A 14,223-nucleotide genomic window follows, 5' to 3' on the forward strand; every position below is an offset into this window, starting at 1 on the left:
CTCGTGCTAGACATCACCATCGGAGGAAAAAGGCTCTCACTGTCCACCCTATCTAATCCTCTGAGTTCTTTGAGAAGGTGACCAAGCAGGTGGATGAGGGTAAAGCAGTTGATGTGGTGTACATGGATTTCAGGAAAGCGTTTGATAAGGTTCCCCACGGTAGGCTATTGCAAAAAATACGGAGGCATGGGATTCAGGGTGATTTAGCAGTTTGGATCAGGAAGTGGCATTACTAGGGGAGGCACAGTGACACAGTGGTTGGCACTGCTGCCTCACAGTGCCAGAGACCGAGGTTCAATTCTGATCTTGGGTCACTGTCTTTGTGGGGTTTGTACGTTCTATTGGTATCTGTGTGGGTTTCCTACAGGTCCTCCGGTTTCCTCCCACAGTCCAAAGATTTACAGGGTAGGTGGAATGGCCATGCTAAATTGCCCCTTAGTGTCCAGGGATGTGCAGGTTAGGTGATGAGGTTGCGGGGATAGGGTGTGGTGGGCATGGGTGGAGTGTTCATTCAACGGGTCGGTGCAAACTAGATGGGTCGAATGCACTGTAGGGATTCTATGATACCCAGATCATGAAACGTGGGTAAGAGGCATAAAGGAGTGAACCTGAGAGAAACTGGTGAGACGGTGAGGGGATTACAGAGCGGAGCTGACTAAAAACAATGGAGTCAGTCTGAGTTCAGAACTGACTGACAGCGTTCAAAAGAAAATCAAAATGTGACGTAACGGAAGCAGACAAATTATTAGTTGGTGAGTATATTTTCTCGTTCCGCTCTCAGCTCCAATAATGAGGCGGGAAATGTTTCACTGACGGAGCAAGACCTGGATACCATCGTACTGAGAAGTGACAAGTAACGTTTGCACCATGCAAGTGCCAGGCAATGACTATCCAACAAGAGAATACTTAAACCGCAGAATCTGGCATGCTTAAATTTGATTGGACCAGATGTTTCTCTCCTCTGTTAATTCTGCCCTAACTGTTGCTTGGTGACCTTGGATCTTCGTGCCAATTACACAATTAAAGCATCACTAGAATCTAACAACTAATTAATTAATGAATATGATGATACATCCAAACTTAGTTTTTGTTTAAGGTATATAGCTGCAGTAGTGTAAATCTGATATTTCCTGCCTTGTTATTTACCTGACATCTTGATGTTGCCTCAACCCAAGCAAGTCAGTTTTCAGTTTCATTGGCAATGCATTTAGGGGTGGTGATTGCCTTGATTCAGCACATCCTGTTTTTGCTTCAGTTGGTGTTCCGAGTAAGTGGTTACATTTAACTGACATCTTCAACTGCATGACTATTGAGAAATTGACATCATGAGGAGGCATTGGCGTAGTGGTATTGTCACTGGATTAGTAATCCAGAAATGCTCTTGTGACCTGGGTTCAACTCCCACCACAGCAGATGGTGAAATTTGAATTTAATAAAAGAAAATCTGGAATTAGGTCCAATAGAATCATAGACTGATGTGCATGAAATCAATATGCGTATCTTTTTTGGCTTTGCCATTGGCTTGAGGGTACAACTGACTCGACGTGACGTGATTGAAATCATAAGTGACTGCGAAGTGTTGCCACGCTTTACAGCAAGGACAGTTGCTTCTTCCACTCTTGCTCATGTTGCTCAGTCCAAGTGAAATCCGTTGTCTTGTGAAAGGAGATCATGTCGATGTGTTGTTTTGCTGACAGGTTTTGAATGAATTTCCTGATAAAATTGATCATACCCATCACTCTTAAGATGGCTTTCTTGTTGTGTGGTTTTGGCATGTTCAGAATTGCTTGGATTTTGTCCTGGTCAGGTTCAATGCCATGCAATGAGAGCTTGTCACCTCGGGGTGTGACCTCAGTTACTCCAAATTGGCACTTTTTCTTGTTGACCTTCAGCCCATTTCTCCTGACGCTCGTTAGAACTTTAAGCAACCTCGGATTGTGCTCTTCTATGGTTGAGCCCCAAATGATGACATCATCCACGTACACACGTACACCTTCGAGCTCTGGAGACTGAGGTGAAGAGGTTGGTGGCAGCCCAAAGAGAACCTGAGGGGAAAGGTAGAGGACCAGGAGAACAGGTCCAGGCGACAGAACGTCCGTATTGTGGGACTGCCTGAGGGGGAGGGGGGAAGGAACCCAACATCGCCCAAATGCTGGGCAACTTGGTCAGGAGGGACAGCTTCCCAAGCCCCCAGAACTCAACAGGGCACACAGGTCACTCCGGCTAAAACCCAAAACTGGGGAGCAGCCGAGAGCGATCATTGCGAAGCTGCACCGGTATTGTCATGATATACAGACACACACATAATGATATATTGGCAGGCATGGACAAGCAGCTAATGGACACAGAGAACAGGACATGACTAATAAGCAGGCAGGACACTCAGGGGTGGGATCGGACTATAAAAGACACGAGGCACTCACACTCTGTCTCTTTCCGCTGATGAACATCTAGAGAGTCAGTCAAGGGTGTTGCTACAATATCACACCTCCGCCACGTGGCTAAGAGCTAGTCTGGTTCAGTCAGAAAGAGTAACCACACTTAAGTTAGCAGAGAGTCAAACTCACAGAGAATTGTGCTCACTGTGCTATTAGTTCAATAAACCTGATTGAATGAACTTCAAGGTCTGGAGTATCTTTTTGATCTAAGCTGCATCATGTTGCAGCCAGTGTTATACCAGTGTACCTTACACGACATGATACCAGGAGACTACTAATTTAAGGTGGCTTACCTCAGTCCATTCCGTGATGATGGTATTCTGAATACCTAGAAGGTATTCTGAGAGACAGGATCTACAAGCATTTAGAGAGGCAAGGACTGATTCGGGGCAGTCAGCATGGCTTTGTGCGTGGAAAATCATGTCTCACAAATTTGATTGAGTTTTTTGAGGGGGTGACCAAGAAGGTAGATGAGGGCAGTGCAGTAATCGTTTTCTACATGGACTTTAGCAAAGCCTTTGACAAGGTACCGCATGGTAGGTTGTTGCAGAAGGTTAAAGCTCACGGGATCCAGGGTGAGGTTGGCAATTGGATTCAAAATTGGCTGGACGACAGAAGACAGAGGGTGGTTGTAGAGGGTTGTTTTTCAAACTGGAGGCCTGTGACCAGTGGTGTGCCTCAGGGATCGGTGCTGGGTCCACTGTTATTTGTGATTTATATTAATGATTTGGATGAGAATTTAGGAGGCATGGTTAGTAAGTTTGCAGATGACACCAAGATTGGTGGCACAGTGGATAATGAAGAAGGTTATCTAGGATTGCAACGGGATCTTGATCAATTAGGCCAGTGGGCCGACGAATGGCAGATGGAGTTTAATTTAGATAAATGTGAGGTGATGCATTTTGGCAGATCGAATCAGGCCAGGACCTACTCAGTTAATGGTATGGCGTTGGGGAGAGTTATAGAACAAAGAGATCTCGGAGTACAGGTTCATAGCTCCTTGAAGGTGGAGTCGCAAGTGGACAGGGTGGTGAAGAAGGCATTCGGCATGCTTGGTTTCATTGGTCAGAACATTGAATACAGGAGTTGGGACGTCTTGTTGAAGTTGTACAAGATATTGGTGCGGCCACACTTGGAATACTGTGTGCAGTTCTGGTCACCCTATTATAGAAAGGATATTATTAAACTAGAAAGAGTGCAGAAAAGATTTACTAGGATGTTGCCGGGACTTGATGGTTTGAGTTATAAGGAGAGGCTGGATAGACTGGGACTTTTTTCCCTGGAGCGTAGGAGGCTTAGGGGTGATCTTATAGAGGTCTATAAAATAATGAGTGGCTTAGATAAGGTAGATAGTCAACATCTTTTCCCAAAGGTAGGGGAGTCTAAAACTAGAGGGCATAGGTTTAAGGTGAGAGATTCAGAAGGGCCCAGAGGGGCAATTTCTTCACTCAGAGGGTAGTGAGTGTCTGGAATGTGCTGCCAGAGGTAGTAGTAGAGGCGGGTACAATTGTGTCTTTTAAAAAGCATTTAGATAGTTACATGGGTAAGATTGGTATAGAGGGTTATGGGCCAAGTGCGGGCAACTGGGACTAGCTTAATGGTAAAAACTGGGCGGCATGTACTGGTTGGGCCGAAGGGCCTGTGTCCATGCTGTAAACTTCTATGATTCTATGATTCTATGACCAGCAACTGTATTCCGGCACCATGGAGAAGATTCAGGCTCCTCACCAGCTCAGGACGTCTGATGCAAGAAAGATCGCGCTTCTCCTCTTAACAGCGGGTGATCAAGCCATCGAACACTTCAACTCGTTTAACTTCATCGAAGGCCAGGACAAGACAAAGTTTCAGACCATCCTGGACAAGTTCGATAGTCACTGTGAAGTGGACACCAATGAAATCTTCGAGCGCTACATATTCAAAGGTCTTCAAGGTAAAGATGAATCTTTCAATGCCTTCTTAACTACCCTCCATCTGCTAGCTCTGTCCTGCAACTTTGGTGATATTGCTGACCCTTGCCTAGTCCTAACCAGGTGATTGGCTGCGGTGTTGTGTATGCTGATTGGTCCCACTGCATGTCCATCAGTGTGTGTGTGTGTCTGCACCATAATATACTGGTGTACATTATGACAGAGACCAAATCGTGTTTGGAGTTCACTCTGATTCTCTGAGAGAGCAGCTCTTAAAAATCAAGCACATGACCCTGCCAGTCGCGATTGAAACATGTACAGTGCATGAGCACGCAGAAAATTGGTATTCCCAATACAAATCGGCAGAAAATGAGAAACTTGCCTCCCACGAGGCAGAGAGTGTGCAGGACATCTCCTGGATGCAGCGCCTCAGCATTGAAGACAGCGGCCATCTTACGTGCTTTTCCCGGAGCCCCACGCATTCACGATGCGAACGGGATAACGAAGCGGCCGACAGCCACACTGCGCAGGTGCAGACGTCTGCCGACTGTACTGCGCATGTGCGAACACGTACACCGCGTCATGACGCCAATGTCATGACGTGCCTGAACTGCAGCAACGCCCACTTAAAGGGACACTGCCCTGCAAGAGGCAGACGCTGTTTAAACTGCGGGAAGCCTGGACACTATGCAGCCTTGTGCAGGTCTGCACCACTAGTCAGAGACCACCACTCCCAATTCCAACGACGGCGGGTCCAGAATGTGCAACGGCGATTACAGGATTCTGATCCTGGCAGGACAACGGATCCAGAGGACGAGTGCCTGGAGTCCGCCTACCGAGTGGGCATCATTACCACACGTGAACATGCCACACCTAACTCATCCCGCATTCAGTCCATCCTCGCTGTGGATTCAGAGGACGAATGGCGTGCGGTGATGCAGGTCAACCGCTGCACCATCCAGTTCAAGCTGGACACAGGTGCTTCTGCCAACCTCCTCTCACAGGCAGACTTCAAACACATCAAGATGCCCCCCCAAGGTCCTTCCAGCAGCCTGCCACCTCCTGGACTATAACGGTAATGCCATCACGGCACTGGAGTCCTGCCATCTACTCATCTCCAACCGGAGCACCCATGCATGGCTAAGGTTTGAAATTGTCAAGCCGGACAGGGCATCCCTACAGGGATGCCTGCAAAAAGCTAAAACTGGTGCAACGGGTTTATTCAACGACATCCTCCAACGTGAATCTTCAAGCTGGCATTGACGACATGCTCGCTCAGTATCCAGATGTGTTTGCCGGGATGGGCACTTTGCCATATCGGTACAAGATCCTACTGCGACCTGATGCCAAGCCAGTGGTCCATGCATCACGCCGGGACCCAGCTCCGCTGAAGGAGCGCCTGAACAAGAACAAAGAACAAAGAAATTTTACAGCACAGGAACAGGCCCTTCGGCCCTCCCAGCCTGCGCCGATCCAGATCCTTTATCTAAACCTGTCTTCTATTTTCTAAGGATCTACTTCCCTCTGTTCCCCGCCCGTTCATATATCTGTCTAGATACATCTTAAATGACGCTATCGTGCCCGCCTCTACCACCTCCACTGGCAAAGCGTTCCAGGAACCCACCACCCTCTGTGTAAAAAACATTCCACGCACATCTCCCTTAAACTTTCCCCCTCTCACCTTGAAATCGTGACCCCTTGTAATTGACACCCCCACTCTTGGAAAAAGCTTGTTGCTATCCACCCTGTCCATACCGCTAATAATTATGTAGACCTCAAACAGGTCTCCCCTCAACCTCCGTCTTTCCAACGAAAACAATCCTAATCTACTCAACCTTTATTTATAGCTAGCACCCTCCATACCAGGCAACATCCTGGTGAACCTCCTCTGCACCCTCTCTAAAGCATCCACATCCTTCTGGTAATGCGGCGACCAGAACTGCACGCAGTATTCCAAATGTGGCCTAACCAAAGTCCTACACAACTGTAACATGACCTGCCGACTCTTGAACTCAATACCCCATCCGATGAAGGCAAGCATGCTGTATGCCTTCTTGACCACTCTATCGACCTGCGTTGCCACCTTCAGGGTACAATGGACCTGAACTCTGTACATCAATTTTCCCCAGGACTCTTCCATTGATCGCATAGTCCGCTCTTGAATTAGATCTTCCAAAATGCATCACCTCGCATTTGCCTGGATTGAACTCCATCTGCCATTTCTCTGCCCAACTCTCCAATCTATCTATATTTTGCTGTATTTTCTGACAGTCCTCCTCGCTATCTGCAACTCCACCAAACTTAGTATCATCTGCAAACTTGCTAATCAGGCCACCTATACCTTCGTCCAGATCATTTATGTATATCACAACCAACAGTGGTCTGAGCACGGATCCCTGTGGAACACCACTAGTCACCTTTCTCCATTTGAGACACTCCCTTCCACCACTACTCTCTGTCTCCTGTTGCCCAGCCAGTTCTTTATCCATCTAGCTAGTACACCCTGAACCCCATACGACTTCACTTTTTCCATCAACCTGCCATAGGAAACTTTATCAAACGCCTTACTGAAGTCCATGATTATGACATCATCAATTAACGTTGTCACTTCCGCAAAGAATTCTATTAGGTTTGTAAGACATGACCTTCCCTGCACAAAACCATGCTGCCTATCACTGATAAGTCTATTTTCTTCCAAATGTGAATAGATGCTATCCCTCAGTATCTTCTTCAACAGTTTGCCTACCACTGACGTCAAGCTCACAGGTCTATAATTCCCTGGATTATCTCTGCTACCCTTCTGAAACAAAGGGACAACATTAGCAATTCTCCAGTCCTCCGGGACCTCACCCGTGCTCAAGGATGCTGCAAAGATATCTGTTAAGGCCCCAGTTATTTTGTCCCTTGCTTCCCTCAGTAACCTGGGATAGATCCCATCCGGACCTGGGGACTTGTCTACCTTAATGCCTTTTAGAATACCCAAAACTTCCCCTTCCTTATGCCGACTTGACCTAGAGTATTTAAACATCCATGCCTAGCGTCAACATCCGTCATGTCCCTCTCCTTGGTGAATACCAATGCAAAGTACTCATTAAGAATCTCACCCATTTCCTCTGACTCCATGCATAAATTCCCTCTTTTGTCTTTGAGTGGGCCAATCCTTTCTCTAGTTACCCTGTTGCTCCTTATATACGAATAAAAGGCTTTGGGATTTTCCTTAACCCTGTTAGCCAAAGATATTTCATGACCCCTTTTAGCCCTTTTATTGCGCATTTGAGATTTGTCCTACTTTCCTGATATTCCTCCAAAGCTTCATCAGTTTTAAGTCGCCTAGATCTTATGTATGCTTCCTTTTTCTTAGCTAGTCTCACAATTCTACCCGTCATCCATGGTTCCCTAATCTTGCCATTTCTATCCCTCATTTTCACAGGGTCATGTCTGTCCTGCACTCTAATCAACCTTTCCTTAAAAGACTCCCACATTTCAAATGTGGATTTACCCTTAAACAGCTGCTCCCAATCGAACAGGCGCCGGAATGTGTCGACTAGGGGCTTTTCACAGTAACTTCATTTGAAGCCTACTTGTGACAATAAGCGATTTTCATTTCATTTCATTTCAATCCACATTCCCTAGCTCCTGCCGAATTTCATTATATTTGGCCTTTCCCCAATTTAGCACTCTTCCTTTAGGACCACTCTCGTCTTTGTCCATGAGTATTCTAAAACTTACGGAATTGTGATCGCTATTCCCAAAGTAATCACCGACTGAAACTTCAACCACCTGGCCGGGATCATTCCCCAATACCAGGTCCAGTATGGCCCCTTCGCGAGTTGGACTATTTCCATACTGCTCGAAAAAACTCTCCCGGATGCTCCTTACAAATTCTGCTCCATCTACGCCTCCAACACTACATGAGTCCCATTCAATGTTGGGGAAGTTAAAATCTCCCATCACGACCACCCTATTGCTCCTACATTTTTCTATAATCTGTCTACATATTTGTACCTCTACTTCACGCTCGCTTTTGGGAGGCCTGTAGTAAAGTCCCAACAATGTTACTGCACCCTTCCTATTTCTTAGCTCTACCCATATTGACTCAGTGCTCGAATCCTCCATCGTGCCCTCCTTAATCACAGCTGTGATATCATCTCTGACCAGTAATGCAACTCCTCCACCCTTTTTACCTCCCTCTCTATTGCTCCTGAAGCATCTATACCCTGGGATATTTAGTTGCCAGTCTTGCCCTTCCCTCAACCAAGTCTCAGTAATACAAATAACATCATATTCCCAGGTACTAATCCAAGCCCTAAGTTCATCTGCCTTAGGAGCTGCAGCAGCAAGGGATCATTTCCAGGGTAACCGAACTGACTGACTAGGTCAGCTCGATGGTGTGTGTTAAAAAACCCTCTGGAGACCTGCGCATCTGTATTGATCCCAAGGATCTCAACCAGAATATAATGCGTGACCACTACTTCCATCCCGAAGCGGGAGGAACTCAACAGTGAGATGACACATGCAAGGTTTTTCACAAAGTTAGATGCGTCAGATGGATTCTGGCAAATCCAGCTGGATGAGTCCAGCAGAAGGCTCTGCACCTTCAACACACCGTTTGGCAGATACTGCTATAACCGTATGCCGTTCGGCATGGTCTCGGCATCGGAGCTATTTCATCGCATCATGGTCCACGGCCCCTGAGGAGCATGATTCCCGTCTCCAGCAGGTATTCTGCCGTGTTCACGCCAATGGCCTGAAGCTGAACAGGGCCAAATGTTGCTTTGGCATGTCGACATTCAATTTCCCAGGAGACCAGATCTCTCAGCAGGGCGTGTGCCTCGACACAGACAAGGTCAAGGCCATCACAGCAATGAAGGTCCCGGAAGACAAGAAGGCGGTATTGCGCTTCCTGGGCATGGTCAATTTTCTGGGCAAGTTCATCCCAAACATGGCCTCACGCACCACGGCCCTACGAAACCTCGTGAAGAAGTCCACTGCCTTCGAGTGGAAGGCGGCCCATCAGGCAGAGTGGTTGGAGTTGAAAGCCAAGCTCACCACTGCACCCGTATTGGCATTTTTCGACCCAGGCTGGGAAACGAAAATCTCGACCGATGCAAGCCAGGATGGCATTGGTGCGGTCCTGCTGCAACACGATGGTACCTCATCCTGGGCACTGGTTGCCTATGCAGCAAGGGCAATGATGCCCACTGAACAAAGGTATGCACAAATCGAGAAGGAATGCCTGGGCCTTCTCACTGGCATTCTCAGGTTTCACGACTATGTCTACGGCCTGCCGACATTCACAGTTTAGACGGATCACAGGCCCCTGGTCCACATTATCCACAAGATAATCCACAAGACGCGGACCGTCATCAAGGCCTGTAAGGAGACAGTCTCCAGGCATGGTATCCCACTCACTGTCATGAGAGACAATGGCCCCTGCTTCAGCAGCCATGAATGGTCTCGGTTTGCCCAGTCGTATCAGTTCAAACACGTCACTTCCAGCCCACACTACCCGCAGTCAAACAGAAAAGCTGAGAAAGGGGTGCACATAGTAAAGCAGCTCATCTGCAAGGCCGCGGATTCTGCGTCTGACATTCACCTTGCGCTACTTGCGTACAGGGCGACCCCACTGTCCACTGGCATGTCCACTGGCTCAACTCCTGATGAACAGGGACCTGCGAACGACACTTCCAGCCATACACGTGCCCAACCTGGATCACCTCCCGGTGCTGCAGAAGGTGCAGCAACTCCGAGACCGGCAACAACAGGGCTATGATGCTCATGCCACCGATTTGCCCGTGTTATCCCCGCCAGACACTGTTCGGGTCAAGATCCCTGATGGAGGCTGGTCAGCTCCAGCTATCGTTATTCGACAGGCTGCCCCCCGCTCGTATGTTGTGCGTCTAGCTGATGGTTCTGGTGTGCGACGAAACAGACGGGCACTGCGCAAAGTTGCCTGCCCGCAACCACATTCTTCTCCGTTTCCTTCTGTTGTTTTGCCACCTCCTGATACCTCGACTCACGAGGCCACCAGTCAGGCTTCAATCCCGCCCATCAAGGCGCTGTCGTCCCCACCACCACCTCTCCGGCAGTCGACCAGGATCAGACGCAAGCCACAGAGACTGGACTTATGAACATTTGTTCTGCTTGCTATGTTCTGTGTTCTTGCATTAGACTAGCTGTTTTCACATGTACATATGTTCACATCCACTGCATGTATACATGTTAATATTGGCATATTCTTGTGGATACGTTCACATATGTCATCCAAACATAAAAAAGGGGAGATGTCATGATATACAGACACACACATAATGATGTGCAGGCATAGACAAGCAGCTGATGGACACAGAGAACAGGACATGACCAATAAGCAGGCAGGACACTCAGGGGTGGGATCTGACTATAAAAGACACGAGGCACTCACACTCCGCCTCTTTCCACTGATGAACATCTAGAGAGTCAGTCAAGGGTGTTGCTATAATCTCACACCTCCACCACGTGGCTAAGAGCTAGTCTGGTTCAGTCAGACAGAGTTACCACACTTAAGTTAGCAGAGACTCGATCTCACAGAGAACTGTGCTATTAGTTCAATAAACCTGATTGAACGAACTTCAAGGTCTGGAGTATCTTTTTGATCTAAGCTGCATCCTGTTGCAGCTAGTGTTAGACCAGTGTACCTAACACGACAGGTATCAGGACCAGGAAAAGATCCTGACGTGGGCCCGACAGACAAAGTCGTGCTTGTGGAAAAGACACAGAATAAGGGTCTATCAGGACATTGGGACAGACCTCGCGAAAAAAAGGGCCGAATTTAATAAGGCAAAATCGGCGCTCTACAAGAGCGAGGATGAGGTTTGGCATGTTGCGCCTGGCCAAACTCTGGGTAACTTACAAAGGGAATGAACATTGCTTCGGCATCCTGGCGGAGGCCGGAGAGTTCGTGAGAACCAACAATCGAGAGAAGAAACAAATGCGGCAATGGTGCGGAGAAAAACACGGAAGGTGGAGGATGAAATGGGTCCAAGATCTGTTGTATGGACTCTGTGTTTGCGAGGGACTGCGCTGCCTCGTTCTCACATCTAAAGTAGGAAGACAGAGAGAGGGAAGCGGGGTTAGGGGAAGCAGGTGAGGGGGCAAGGAAGAGAGCAGAGACAGGCAGACAGAACAGAGACATGGCGGGACCAGGCCAGGGAGGGGAGCCACCGTACTAGCAGCGATGGCTAGCACGGGAAGACAAGCTGTAAAGGGGCTGCGGCACACCTCTCAGGGGAGAGGGATAGTCTGGCCAAGGGTTGGGGCAGGACAGAAAGGGGGACGAATACAGTGAGGGGGAGGGGGGGAAGGGAAGAATGGGGGGCACACCAGAGCAGAAAAGAGATAGAAGGATAGGAAAGAGTTGGCAGTGGGAAATGCACAGGCCTCAGCTGGCATGGAGTAGACAGAGGAATCAAGATGGCACCACAGCAGCCACTTTGGAGGGTCCCTAAACAAAGGGAGACCCCGGAGTGCAGGGGCGCACCCGCATGGCGTACACACAGTTGGCGGCCATGTTGGGTGCCCCCTGGACAAAGGGAAATCCCGGAACGCAATGGCCCGACCTCATGGTGAGAACGGCGACCGTGGCCATTTTGGACGGGCCCCTAATAAAGGGAAACCTCGGAGTGCAGGTAAGTATGGTTGATCCCGCAGGACCGGAGGGTCAGAAACCCCCACCAGGATAGTTAACTGGAACGTAAGGGGACTTAATGGCCCAGTGAAAAGATCCAGAGTATTCGCCCACCTGAGAAGCCTGAAAGCGGACATAGTCTACCTGCAGGAGACATACCTTTTTTAAAAATAAATTTAGAGTATCCAATTTTTTTTTTTCCCAATTAAGGGGCAATTTAGCATGGCCAATCCACCTAACCTGCACATCTTTGAGCTGTGGGGGTGAAACCCACGCAGACATGGGGAGAATGTGCAAACTCCACACGGACAGTGACCCAGGGCCGGGATTCGAACCTGGGTCCTCAGTGCCGCAGTCCCAGTGCTAACCACTGCGCCACATGCCACCCTTTGCAGGAAACATAACTGAGGGAGAAGAACAGACTACTGGTAAGGAAGGGCTGGGGGGGACAGATGTACCATTCATGCTACGGGACTAGAGTTAGGGGAGTAGTCGTACTGATCAGCAAGAGGACGGGATTTACTGAGACCAGGACGGTTACGGACCCAGAGGGGCCACAGACTTTATAAAAAAGACCATGGCGGAAATCCCCAACATTGACACACACCGCCTGATTATGGGGGCGACTTTAACTGCGTACAGGACCCGCTTACTGACCGATCGAGCCCCAGAACGGGGAAAAAAACAGGTATGGCTAAGGAACTGGGAGCATTTATAGAGCAGATGGGGGCAGTGGACCTGTGGAGGTTCCTACACCCGGGAGAAAAATAATTCTTGTTTTTTCACATGTGCACAAGGTATATATCCGTATCGACTTCTTTGCAGTGGGGAAATTGGTGCTTGCAGGAATAGTAGGAGCGGAATGCTCCGCGATAGTCATCTCCGACCACGCTCCGCACTATGTGGATGTGAGGTTAGAGACGGGCCGGCACCCCACATGGAGGCTGGACACGGACCTCCTGGCCGGCAAGGCCTTCTGCCAGAAAACATCGCGGGTCATAGGCAACTACGTGACTAACATTCGGAACGGGGAAGTCTCACCTTCCACATTTTGGGAGGCACAGAAGGCCGTGATCAAAGGGGAAATCATAGCCTACAAGGCATGCAGGGAAGAGAGGGAGGCCAGGCAACAGCTGATCGACTCCATCTTGGAGGTCGACAGAAAGTATTCCGAGGCCCCAACCATAGAGTAACTGGTGGTGAGGAAAAAACAACAAACAGACTTTAACCTCTCATCCACCAGGAAAGTAGTGTACCAACTCCACCAGACATGGGGGACCTTTTATAAACACGAAGAAAAGGCTGGCCACCTACTGGCTCACCAGCTGAGAAAGCAGGCATCAATGAGGGAAATAGCACAGGTAAAGGATGGCAGAGGCAGACTGGTAACAGAGCCAAAGGAGGTCAGTCGGGCATTTGAGACCTTCTACCGGGGACCTCCGAGCCCCCCAACGGGGACACGGGGATGAAACAGTTCCTAGACAGACTGGAACTGCCAGTTGTGGGGGAAGACAGACGGGGGAAGCACCAATAGATCTGGGACAAATCATGTAGAGCATCAGCTCCATGTAGGTGGGGAAGGCACCGGGACCCGGCGGGTTCCCGGCAGACTTCTACAAAAAATTTGCACCGGCCCGGCACCATACCTAAGGGACATGTTCACAGGCTCGCTGGCAAGGGGCACTTTGCCTCCTACACTCGCGCAGGCCACAATTTTATTGATACCCAAAAAAGACTAAGACCCGACAAAATGTGGATCATACAGACCCATTTCTCTGCTGAATGTGGACACGAAAGTACTCACAAAGGTCCTGGCCAAAAGGTTGGAGGGCTGCGTACCAGAGGGGGTCGCAGAGGACCAAACGGGCTTTGTCAAGGATAGGCAACTCACTGCGAACATCAGGTGGCTGATGAATGTAATAGTGACACCCCCCCAACCCCGGGGGAGAGAACACCAGAGGTGATCATCTCCCTGGATGCAGAAAAGGCCTTCGACAATGTTGAATGGAAGTACCTCCTCGAGGTACTGGAACGGTTTGGGCTAGGAGCGGGTTCACCGTCTGGGTGAAGCTCCTGTACAACGCTCCCAAAGCGAGCGTTCAAACTAACACCACCAGCTCTGAATACTTCCAGCTATAGAGAGGAACAAGACAGGGCTGCCCCCTGTCCCCACTCTTGTTTGCGCTAGCGATCGAACTCCTGGCGATAGCCC

Source organism: Scyliorhinus torazame, chromosome 10 (assembly GCF_047496885.1).
Source record: "Scyliorhinus torazame isolate Kashiwa2021f chromosome 10, sScyTor2.1, whole genome shotgun sequence".
In the NCBI taxonomy this organism is placed as follows: domain Eukaryota; kingdom Metazoa; phylum Chordata; class Chondrichthyes; order Carcharhiniformes; family Scyliorhinidae; genus Scyliorhinus; species Scyliorhinus torazame.